General features: G+C 42.4%; 1 long non-coding RNA gene across 1 annotated transcript; it reads right to left on the bottom strand.

The window, feature by feature from the left end:
• Positions 1-6,722: 6,722 nt before the first annotated feature.
• Positions 6,723-8,889, bottom strand: LOC131573874 (uncharacterized). Its single transcript, XR_009276278.1, has 2 exons — positions 8,673-8,889; positions 6,723-7,419 (listed from the first exon to the last, which is right to left on the bottom strand). It is a non-coding gene; the product is annotated as an uncharacterized LOC131573874 (long non-coding RNA).
• Positions 8,890-9,648: the final 759 nt, after the last annotated feature.

The following is a 9,648-nucleotide window of genomic DNA, read 5'->3' as shown; positions in this document are numbered from 1 at the left end:
GTATGTGCTACCTAACAATGTATGCCTCTTCAGTCTCGGGGAAAAAAAAAAGAAAAAGAAAGAAAAAAACCACTGAATATCAAGCACTCCAAGCCCAAAGCAGGTGTAGCCAAATTATAGCTTAATATGGTTCAGGTATTCCATTTAGAGCTTCTGATCTTTCAAGGAAATAGGTTTTCCCCACTGAGAAATGTATATGCAGTGAAATTAAAGCAACTTTAGCCCCATGTGAACCAAAACTAGGTTGGGCATCTATTTTAAATAATCACCCAAATGTTAATTTTTCATGATGGAAGGAAGACCAGGGAAGAAAGGAATATTCTCTTCTTCTAACCCATATGTTCACCTCGAAAATGCTGTCTTTGCTACTCAAGCCTGGGGTGTAATACAGCACATGGTTATATGAATAAAACCCAACTGCTGCTACTTGCCATCTTTAGAGACAGGGCAGGGCACAAGTGGCCTGGAGAGTCCTTTTTGAATATTTGGGGCACCAATCAAGGGCTATCTAGCATGAGAGGAAAAGAAGATGCCAGGGTGGGGAGGAAAAAACAAGCGTATGTACAAGCCTTGAAGCTCAGACCCTTCTTCCATCTGAAGTCCATCTTCTCTCTCCCCTTCCTCACTTGGGAGGCAGATCCTGAGGGAACACTGCCATCCCAAGTGGCCACATGGGCAGGGAGCTGTGTCTTAGCTGGTGTGGGACTTCTACCACCCTATACTGGCCCTCCATGAACAAGAGGGAAAAATAAATCCACAGGCAAAGAAGGAAGGCAAGTGCTGCTAAGTGGCTCATTGGTTTCTATGGCAACTGGCTCCGCTCTACTCCAGCTGCTTACCCCACAGTCCCTCTGTCACCCTATTTTTAGCTGAGAAATCAAAGAAAAAGGAAAAGTGGTGGAGGTTTGGGGAGGAGAGAATTGGGAGACCTTCTTGGGTTTTGCAGAGAGAAGGTTAAGACGGATGCAGCCTCGTCTTGCTTTTAGTCACAAGTTAAATCCTCTGTGTGGAGGCTTCCTATGGGATTCCTCAGACTTGATGCACAGTCGGATCCCACATTTGCCACCACCATGAAGCAGCTTGCAAGAAAGACAGCCCAGCCATCCCCTCCTAAGCATGAGATGCAGCTAGGCCGTGAATTTGACCTAGGCATTGACATCAAAAAGCACAAGAAGAATCTTCTACTAGGGAAAAAACTCCCCTCCCACAACCCAACACAATGAAGTGATGGTGGTCAGGACGCCAGTATTTTAATAGCTCTTTGGTCTCAAAAGTTATTTACTTTTTTCTAAAAAAATGTTGAATCTGTCCATGCATGGTGCATCTGTTCGGCATGGTGCAAGAAAATCCTCACAATGATTGCAACATGTTTTTCCCAAATATCTTATTAAGGGAAGATCCAGAACCACATTTACCTGGGCTGTACCAAGAGTAAACTTTAGTTCATGGATTTTGGTGTTGGAGACTTTGGTTGTTGAGCTTCAATATATCTTCTGGTAAATCCAGAAGATATTATAGCCTGCAGTTTCAGTAAGCACAGGAATGTGCATTAGCTAAAGCATGGAACCCTTGGCCTCTTCTAACTGACTACAGAATCACCAAATCACAGAAGAAGCTGACTTGGAAGGGGCCCACAAGCATCACCAAGTCGAACTCATGGCCTGCACAGCACCATCCCCAAGAGGCACACCCTGTCCCTGAGAGCATTGTCCCAAAGCTTCTTGAGCTCTGTCAGGCTGGTGCCGTGACCACTGCCCTGGGGAGTCTGTTCAGTGCCCAGACACCCTCTGTGTGAAAACCCTTTTCCCGATATCCAACCTAAACCTTCCCTAACACAACCTCAGGCCATTCCCTTGGGTCCTGCCACTGGTTACTGCCTGCCTTTCTGAAATTCATCTGCCCAAACACTGTGAGATACAGCTGTTTTGACAGATATTTCTAGCTTCATTCCCCTCCTTCTCCCTAGAAATTCCAGAAGTTTTACAGCAAAATGTTGCAACCATAATGATGCTTAAATTCTACTATAAACGTCTATATTCACTTCTTCCATTTCAACTGCTATGACATTTGCTTTTTACATCCAGGCTGTTCCTGCTAACAGGACTGTGGAAGTCTACCTTTGCACTGCACGTTTTCACTTGCTGTCACAAGAAGGGATATTGATCTGTGTATCTCTGCTCACACAGCAAGGCTTTCCATTTTGGAGCTGTGATATTGTCGTACTAAGAGGACAAGGAAAAGATCAATGATTTCTAACAATGATCACTTTTAAGAGGAAGAGCATTGGTAAAATGACTTACTAGTCCAAGTATTGCAATTGCAGTCTCTGCAATAAGTTCCATATCCTGGCAGGCATTAACTCTCTTGATAAAAGCAGCATATTGGGAGAGAATCACTCACTTTAGAAATGTTACTGACTATGACAGTACTCTCTTTATATAGAGTAGGTTGCAGCCTTACAAAACTTTGCAAGAAATGCCAGAGTCCTAGAAAGGCTGGGGACTCCACAGGGACATCCCTACAGCCCAGCTGAGAAGTAGAGCATCTGGGAGGCACCAAGGGCAACCCCATCCCACGGCATCAGGTACCTCTCTGGAGCAGCCATGGCCAGGCAGGGCAGAGCTGTGGGGAGCTGGAGAGCACCCCTACTGCAGCATCACTGCGACAGAGGCTGATGGCTCTGGGGGCCTGAGGGCCTGAGACTTGGGCAGGGTGGAAGAAGCCCCAAGAAATGCTGGGCAAGGACAATCAGGGTTGCTGGTGTCCCCAGAGCCCTTGAGAAGAAGTTGTACAAGACAGCTCAAGAAACATTTCAATTCCTGGGAATTTGGAAGCTAGCTTACTCCATAAAGCTACTGGGATTTTTTACTTCCATTTGTGGCCTCCAGAACATATAGTGGCAACACACCTCATGGTTTAATCACCACTGTGTGAAGTACCCAGGTACTGCATTTTCCAGTTTTTCTCTGAATGACCCTTTGTTAGTTTCTGGAAAGACAGGAAGAAAGGCTGTTCCCAACAATACCTCTTCTGATACGTGTTACTTCAAATGTTTTGATCAAGTTCCTTCTGAATTAATTTTATTTCTTGAAGCCACTACCAAGCTCATACTCCCAGGGTACCTTGTAAAACACATTATCAAAATCTTCTCTGGCACGAAACAACACATTCACCCTATAACCCTCCTGTACCTCTGCACAGTCTGGGGGACTGTCAGGATGAAGACACGCACAAGAAAGCAGAGAGGACTCGGGACTACAAATCCTTGTCTGACAGCCCTGGAAAATGAGAGGCCCATGAGAACAAGACTAGGACAGAAGGAAAGGTACAGAATACTCAAAAACACAGTCAGGACTCTTCTGCCAGGACATTTGCTGAAGGTGGCCTCTGGCCAGCCCAAAAGAGATGCACAGGAGGAGATCCTTTGCAGTGAGGGGCACTGAAGGCAGAAGCAGAGGTGACCTGAAGGAAAGCAGCAAGGCATGCTTACAAGGCCTTCAGTTCCTCCTTGGCAGACAGACAGAGAGAGAATGCATACCAATAAGCACACATGCACTCACAGGATGGACAGCAGCCTCTGCTGGGTGGTGATGGACAACCTCACATCCTGAACAATAAATGAAAGGGTGAGTGACTGCTTTTTAAAAGGGGTAGCCAAGGACAGAAGTGAAAATAATCAAATGTGCATCTGCACTTGCCTCTGCAGGTTTGGTAGAGAGGTGAAGGCTCTTTGACTGCCAGACAAGTGGCTTTACCGAGGAACTGTGTTCCATTTGCGAAATTGGAGGCTATGATCCTGACCTTCCTTGTAGAGCATTTTCATAACTACAGATGGAAATGACCAGCTCTAGGTGGTGATTCTGATCATCATTTATTCTGCTTTCTGACAAGAGGAGTGTACAAGCACTTTGAGATGAAATGTGCCTGCACATTTAATATTAATTTATGGAAAGTACTCATGTGCAGTCTTGACATTTATTTTCCACATATACTAGCAACAGGAAACTCAAGTCTTTGAATGTTTATAAGAAATGAGCACATGTGCAAACAATGCTGACAAAAGATGACTTTCTTTAAAACCTGAGTATTTTCACTTTTTTTGCATTTCTCATTTGTCCTTATTCAGCACATTTTAACCTGAAAATGTTATCCTCAAAGGTCATAGGAAACTCAGATTGTCAAATAAAGCTGAGGCACTGCAAAGATGGTACTTGGTAACACATGCAGACTGAAACTGATAGAGATACATGTAGAGAAATCATACAGAGGTCTGTCCATAGTTTAAAGTCAGACAAAAATATCCTCCACTCATTAATGGGGACCTATCCACCATAAACTACAAAACCTAAGTTTAAAAGGAAAAGCCATATTAATTATCAAACATGAACTGGCTCCATGGAACTGTCTCTCATATGTGTACTGCCAGATAGTCTGTGGGAGCAGGGTTATACAAAACTCTTCAGTCTGGCTGACACAGCCTAAAACTCAGTACTGACTCCTCCACTGAACTGCCAGGACTGTCAACAGACACATATAGAGCAGCTACAAGTCCTACTTGCTCTGCAGGGCCCTTGGATAAATCCCTCCTTAGAGTGGACCTCCAGATGACTGAGCTACAAAGCTGGGGGGTTCCAGTGACTACTCCAACACCTGCTGTCTCACTAATGATCTCAAATCCCTCATCCTCACAGGGAAGCAAGATACATCAAAAATACACTCTCCTGGAGAGGGAAATAAACATTTTGGAGTGTCCCATCCAGCAGTTCAGGGGAGTATTAAAGGGAAGAAAGGTGAAAATCAGACAAATGGTTGTTCCGTTTTCACAAGAACTCCTAAGCTATTTTGCATTAAAGAGATGCTCCTTTGTTAAGGATAACTCCACACCTATCAGATGTCTTTTAGCAATGTCATACGTGAATGTTTATCATCTGCTGTATTAGACTTCGTCTCAGCTCAGTTTCCTTGATTTTAAGCAAGGGTGACTTGTAGGTCCTAGTCCAGGTGTTGTGCCATTTGTGTGCTTTATATCCTGGGCACAAAAACAGAGGAACTGAATCTTGAGGCTCTTTTTTCTCATCAGTTGTTTTAATGAAGCAGAATAATTCCATTACTATATACAGAGGGAGCAGGCAGTCTGTCTTGTCCTTCTGAGGTCTGTTTGCTGGTTCATAATTTGCAGTGGTGATCTTGAAAAAGCTGGCATAGTTTACAACCAGGCACTCTTCAGAAAGGAGATATATCACTAAGAATTACTTGCTTATCAAGTCACTCTCCCCATCATCCAGTGCAAAAGGCGTATAAGGTAATTTTCATTCCACCTGGTATCCTAAATCCATGTCACTCTGATATTTGCAGTAAAGGAGTTCTTTCACTTTATTTGCATCTTTAAAACTCCAGCCACACCTTGGTACCCAGTGACCCTGGTTGCCTTGGCTGCAAAGAGATGGCAGGGGCATTTCAGGATCTTGTGCCAGCAAAAGAAGGAGCAATAGAATGAAAAAGGGAGGAGGATGCTCTGCTACACAAGACATCCAGGAAAGACATGATGCAGGTTACTAGAAACATCCTGCAAGAGAAGCAGACTTCTAGGTATTTTTTCAGACTGGCAGTGTCTGAAACATCACAGGATGATGATGTTGTGACTACTTTACTACTTCAGCATCTCTACCAGGAAACAGCTCACAAGGTGCTTATACTGAAAAGCAGCAAACATCTGGCTGGAAGTTAGAATTGCACAGCAGCAATTGGTCCACAGGAGAGGTCCAAACACCAAGCACAAGCATGCACTGGAAGCATTCAAAACACATGAGCAGCTGTGGCTTACCCCTTAATATAGGCTTTGAACTGGATCAGTGAAGACTCAGTTCAGAGAAGTGATGGGGTAACACATCCTGACAAGTTTGGCAGACACTACACTTCTTTGAGGATATTGATGTGCCCTGATCTCCCTCCTGCCCCATGCTGCACAGGTACAGCCTTTTCTCCTTGTGGTCTGTGTTGATGGATCCTCAAAGATTTTTCTCTCTGGTGTACTACTTTAAGACACCTTTGTAGCAAGTTACATGGCACCATTCAACAAGAGACAAAGGTCACACATCCAGCTGTGAAGTGGGCTAGTAACATCATACTGCGTGGTTCCTAAAACCGGCTGTAATAATGGGGATAATGTAAGGGACTGACATAACAGCAATCTGATGATTTAGTGTTGCTATGCAACTTGAGTTGGGAACAGACTTTTCCAGTTGCTTCTTAGTTGTCCATTGAATGCTCAGTGACAGTGTCTGGCAAACTTCCCCACTCATCATTTTACCTAAAACAGCAAGAATTCATGTACAGGTTTTGTGCCAAAGTGCCCTCTTCTACCCACTAGTGTAAGCAAACTGAGATGCAGACACTTAAAATGCTTTTTCTGACCTGAATGAGATTTCTTTTGTGATACACACACACATAAAGGGCTACATACCTTCAGACACATTTATCTTTCCTCTGATTCATTGCCAATCTTCCCCTTTTTCCTCCTTTCTCACCTTAAGGTCATCATGAAGATGATCTTCTTGTCAAAGAAGAGCACTGTCTTTGGAAGCTTTTCCCCGGCCATGTCACAGCTATTATCACACCAATTCACACTGTTTTCTAACTTTGTACTGTGGTTCCTTCAGACCTTTCCATCTTTCTCCCAACTGTTTTCTCAGACTCATACAAAGTGGGAATAGATATGTTACTTGCTCCATCTTGTTTTATTCAGCTGTCCTGAAAGTGCCTTGACCTGTCTTGAAATTTTCTAGTTTTAAAACCCCCAAGCAATGATGCCGTCAGCCCTTTCATTTGGACTCTGAAACAGACTGACAAAACTCAGTGGTTAAGGAAGCTGACCTGCTTATCTTCCTGGCTGAAAACTGACTGCTCCTAGTGACATCTCTTTGTGCCACCCTCAAAAACTTGCCCTTGCATCCTGGTAAAACCTGAACATCGAGGTGATGGCTATTCTGCATCATGAGTAATTCATTCCCTTATGATTCTTTATTATCGCTTCCCAGACCTCACTCGATTTGTTGCTTTTCTTTGAATTCCTGTGCTTTCCACAATCTGTTTTGTGGTGTTGCTTGTGTGATGTTTAATAGCCGCAGCTCAGAGTTGGCTGCATTTCAGTGGTAGGAGGGGGAACACAGGGAACTGTGAACTGAAACTCCGTATAATGTTGCTAGAGATGAGAACAAGTAAGGGAGTGCATGCTATGCACGCTATCTCCAGAAAAACATCTTTGCAAATGTGTATCTGTGCAGGCATTGTGGAGATAGGGATTACGTTATGCAGAGGGGAAGAGGAGCTGACTGACAGTAGAGATTTGCAGTCCATATTGATGTTTCACAATTGTGCATCTGTCTGCAGAACAGCCATGAAGCTCTCGAAGTCATTGCACTAAAAAAAAAACAAAATAAGGAAAGATAAATCAAAAACTTCCCTCACCCTTTTACCACAGCTCAGAGGGTGGAGGAGGAGTGTGTCATAACAGCTCACACTAGCGAGAAAATTTTAATTGAAACAGTCTTCAACCAGAAAATACCATTTTGATAAAATCAACATTTTTCAGAAAATTCTAAGAACAAATGAAAAATCCCTATGTGAAAGGAGGCTGAAACAAAAATATCAATATTGAAAAGTTTGCCTTAAGGAAAAAATGACAGATTTTCTTTCAAAATAAAATAGTATTTTTGAAAGCAACCTTTTATTTTTTTAACTATTTTTCTGCTTGTATTGTTTTACATTCTTCAGTTAATAATGAGAGAAATTGATGGGTTCAATATCCTGCCATTATCCTAGAATCAGGCTTCCAGGATATTAAAAACAATTGGTCCCTAACTAGTACCCAGAACATTTCTATTTCAGAGTGCAAAAATTTAAATCGTTTCATTCAGCACAGACTAATAAAGCTGCTCTTGCTTTTGATAGAAAACTCATTACTTCGTAGAAAAAACACTCGTTTTGAATATAAAACATCACCTGTACTAAATTATATAACAATATTTAATTATTATATTCATGGTGTGCTATGTTACTGGTAGGATTGCATAATGTGGCCTCATATGAGACTTGATTTGGTATAACCTAACTCTGCATTTCAACTGATATGTGAAACAATACCAAAACTTTACTTATTTTCAAAGTAAAATACCAGTTATTTTTCTAAAAGTATCTAATTTAAATGTTCATAATTTTTAGTTTCTAGGAATTCACTGAAAACAGTATTTTTATCACCAAAAGTAACAAGACGCCTTGAAATCATGAACTTTGACATTTCTCTCAAATGAACATTTCAAGTTTCATCTGGCTCTCACTTAACCTGTGATTCATTCTTTGTACTAACTCTAAATCTCCCTATTTGGAATAGTTTTCAGATTGGAGGCCTTGTTGAAAGCAATCATCATAAATTCAGCATGCACTTTATCGTAGCTGGTTCTACCAGCATTTGTTGCAAGATAAAGCAGCTAATCAGTACTCCCTTTCATCCCAATATTAATTCTTTTCTATGCACTCACAGGGATCTCAAAATTATCCCCATCAGAATATATAAATGAGGATAAAATAAACCAGGATAAATGAAATCAATCTTGCCACCCAACCACACCCAAGAACACAGAGGATTTCAAGGCTCCCACCACCGCCCTGCTCACATGATCCCGTTGCAGGGAGGACCCAGGATGGGCCTTGACACTTCTCCTCCATTCCTGTGCTCACCCCATGGCGCATCAGAAGAGCTTGGACTTCCCTTTCTAGTACGTGAAGGCAAGAAGAAGAGAAAAAGCTCTCCTTTCTGAAAACACAAGTCCTCTTCTTCCTGCCGTCAGCAGCTGCAGTGGAACTGCAGCCCAAGGCTTCCACCTAGTGTCTGCCGGCCAGCTCAGCACAACACCCCGCTGCAAGGCTGGGGCGCCAAGGGCTGCCCTGGAGCACACATCAAGAGCAAAGACTTGACTTATTTTTGAGGTGGGAATATTTTCCTTACAATACAAAACCAAGCCTCCGCTCATTATGAACCACCCAAGCTATGACCTGGGACTAACCAACTTCTGGTTTACATATGGAAAATAAGATTATTTTTATTTCCCCATGATACAGACAGTGCTAAAATCCACGGCTTTAGGTGGATGCAACAGAAAGGAGGAGAAGTTTGTTGAATTAGGTTGGACCACTCTAACATACCCAAGGGTATTTTCTTAACCTTTCCCTGGTGCTGACTTGCCTTCATGGTAAACCCACAAGAAAACTGAGTGACTTTCTAACACTTCAATTCTACTAATTAAGAGATACTTTAAAATTAGGTACAGCCTTTAGATTGGATATGTAATAGACAGGCACTTTCTTTCCACTTGTGTTTGACTCCCTTCTCCACCTTCATTTCACATCAAGGTGATAGCTATTCTGCATCATGAGTAACTTATTCCCTGTGATCCTTTTTTTTTCCACTTCCTAGACAACCTTTGCAGACTTGGTGGGACTTTATTCAAAACAAAGAATGAAGGACCTTATCAACAATTGTTTCTGCCTATCCCTTTCTCCATCCTATGAAAAGACATTGTGTTTGCTGTTGGATTTTTATTTCCTTAAGGGTATCTAAAGCAGTACAATCTTGGTAGCTTTCAAAGCAGC

This window comes from Poecile atricapillus, chromosome Z (assembly GCF_030490865.1).
Source record: "Poecile atricapillus isolate bPoeAtr1 chromosome Z, bPoeAtr1.hap1, whole genome shotgun sequence".
Classification (NCBI taxonomy): domain Eukaryota; kingdom Metazoa; phylum Chordata; class Aves; order Passeriformes; family Paridae; genus Poecile; species Poecile atricapillus.
This window is presented reverse-complemented; position numbering and strand designations above follow the sequence as displayed.